General features: G+C 43.4%; 1 protein-coding gene across 10 annotated transcripts in view; it reads right to left on the bottom strand.

Annotated features, from left to right (window-relative positions):
• The window catches only part of frmd4a (FERM domain containing 4A), a gene marked incomplete at its 5' end in the record, with an annotated part of 115,500 nt that overhangs the window by 37,921 nt on the left and 75,079 nt on the right, over nt 1-2,500 (bottom strand). The window lies entirely within an intron of this gene.

The following is a 2,500-nucleotide window of genomic DNA, read 5'->3' as shown; positions in this document are numbered from 1 at the left end:
CCTGCTCCCCCCCCCCACCCCATCTCTAATTTCATGACCTCCTCCTCTCATGGAAAAGGGCTGTAAGTGTAAGTGGAGGTGCAGGGAGGCTTCTGCTCCAGCTAACACAGATTAACAGTGGAAAAGCAAAAGAGACACACAAACAGAGAGAGTGTCGTTGAACACTCTGGTGACTCACAGAACTCCTCCTCACAGACTCCTCTTTCTCTATCTCTTTCTTTTTATGTGAGAAAAAAAAAGACGTTCTTATGACACACGTAGAGGAAGGGGGGTGTAGTGTATGTGGGTGATTCAATATCCTGCGGTGTTGCTGTTAGTATGTGAAGGAGATTAGTAAGGAACCGACAGCTCCTTTGTCTGCAAAGCCCCCGTGTGATTAGCTTTCTTTTGACTGTACGTGTGTGTGTGTGTGTGTGTGTGTGTGTGTGTGTGTGTGTGTGTGTGTGTGTGTGTGTGTGTGTGTGTGTGTGTGTGTGTGTGTGTGTGTGTGTGTGTGTGTGTGTGTGTGCGCGTGTGTGCGTGTACTTGTGTGAGAGCACACATAATATACTTGTAGTTATGTGTAATTGTGTGTGTGTATGAGTGTGGGGGTGGGTAGGTGCCTATATTTGTGTATGTCAGTAAACAGGGGGCTTATAGTGGGGCAGCGAGTAGTGGGTCAGGTATGCCAGGAATGTCTTCTATACAACCCGGCTCTTAATTGGTAAAGAGATCAGACAGGCAGAATGTAACACTACACTGAGCAAACGCACCCTATCTATACCACCCAGTATGGCTTCCCACCACTATATAGCTCCTGTGTGTGTGTGTGTGTGTGTGTGTGTGTGTGTGTGTGTGTGTGTGTGTGTGTGTGTGTGTGTGTGTGTGTGTGTGTGTGTGTGTGTGTGTGTGTGTGTGTGTGTGTGTGTGTGTGTGTGTGAGAGAGTAAACATGTAGTAAGTAAACAACAATAGTAACAATGGTTCCTTTATGCAATCTACCATCCATGTTTTTTGTACTTCTGAATACACCAGTGGTTCTGGAACATTATACTCTATTACAGTGTTTCCCAAACGATGGGTCGGGACCCATTTGTGGGTCATGGACCCAATAGTATGGGTCAAGTGTTTTCCTTTCTTATGAAAAAACAATAAGCTTGTAGATCGGCTATTTTCACTAGTTTGGGTCCTGGGGAGACATACAAATGTCTCTTTTGGGTCTTGAGCTCAAAAGTTTGGGAACCACTGCTATATTTGTCTGTGAGAGCATAGTGGGACAGAATAAGCTACATCTCGAGTTAAAAGGGCAGAAGGTGTGAAATGTTCATAGATGTAGCACAATCAGAGAAAGTGGACGGAGCTGTGTTTGTTTCAGGATGCCATTGGGTCGGGAACCTGTGAAAGCCATCATTGTTGTCATTAAATAGATAGTAATGGCTGTTCTGATGGATAGTTTGACACACTGTGACACTGTCCTGCTGTCCTTCAAGTCAAGTGCACCCCCATCTGGGCATCAAGAGAAATTGCACCAATCATGTTTACATACAGAGTATATGAAAGGATTCTCTGGATGTTTTTAGGGAAAAGGAAACAAATAAATAAAGAATAACAAGTACAAACCGTCTGGGATAACATAATATGTCATAACTGATGCCGCACCAATCCAGTATGTGTAAAAAGAAACTAATAAATTAACATCATAATAAAGTCACTCCATATGATATGTTATGCTAATGTTTTGTTTTGGGAGTGTATTTTTCTGGGCATCGTACTGTGAATTTTCATGAATAATTAGTGAGAAGCTGCTTACACCGATTTGAAATTTGAGTAGCACAAAGATTTAGTCGAACAGTGACAGATGGACAGTAAAAAATGTGTCTCTCTGCCGTTGGTGGGTGGAATGCAGCAGCTTTTTATAGCCCCAGTGGCCCAATGGATAAGGCACTGGCCTCCTAAGCCAGGGATTGTGGGTTCGAGTCCCATCTGGGGTATTTAACAGCTCTACTGAACCATGTAAACTGTAGTTTACTTACCAAAACCATTTATGGCATTATTATTGCAGAGCTCTTTCACAATAGTCACATTTGTGATTACTTGTGAAGTTAAACATTGATGAACCGAGACCACACGCTAACAGAAGCACTAGGGCAGAAGTGCAGTTGGACACACTTGGCAGCCATTTCACATGTAGTTTTGATTCAGTCAGTGAGCCAACAATCCAATGCAAGTCAAATGAATTACACACTGGAAACAAGCACTCTGCCGGCACTGTCCACAGCTCCGCAAGACAACATGGGAAATGGATCCATTTGAAGTCTAGGCTTGTGTTTCAGATTCGTTGGTTGTGCATGTGTGAGTCCAGCCGTACATGCAACGAGAATGAATGTAGCTCTACATGCAGCATGGCTTAATGCAGAGAAACAATTTCAGCATGGCTGAATGGCTACATTTTCTGCTTCACTAAATCAGTTGAGGGTGAGACTAGTCCATGTCCACAGTAATATCAGGAGTGTAATTTTGAC

This window comes from Gymnoscopelus braueri, assembly GCF_963280865.1.
Source record: "Gymnoscopelus braueri genome assembly, chromosome: 9".
Lineage (NCBI taxonomy): Eukaryota > Metazoa > Chordata > Actinopteri > Myctophiformes > Myctophidae > Gymnoscopelus > Gymnoscopelus braueri.
Note: the sequence above shows the minus strand (reverse complement) of the source record. Positions and strands in the feature narration are given on the sequence as shown.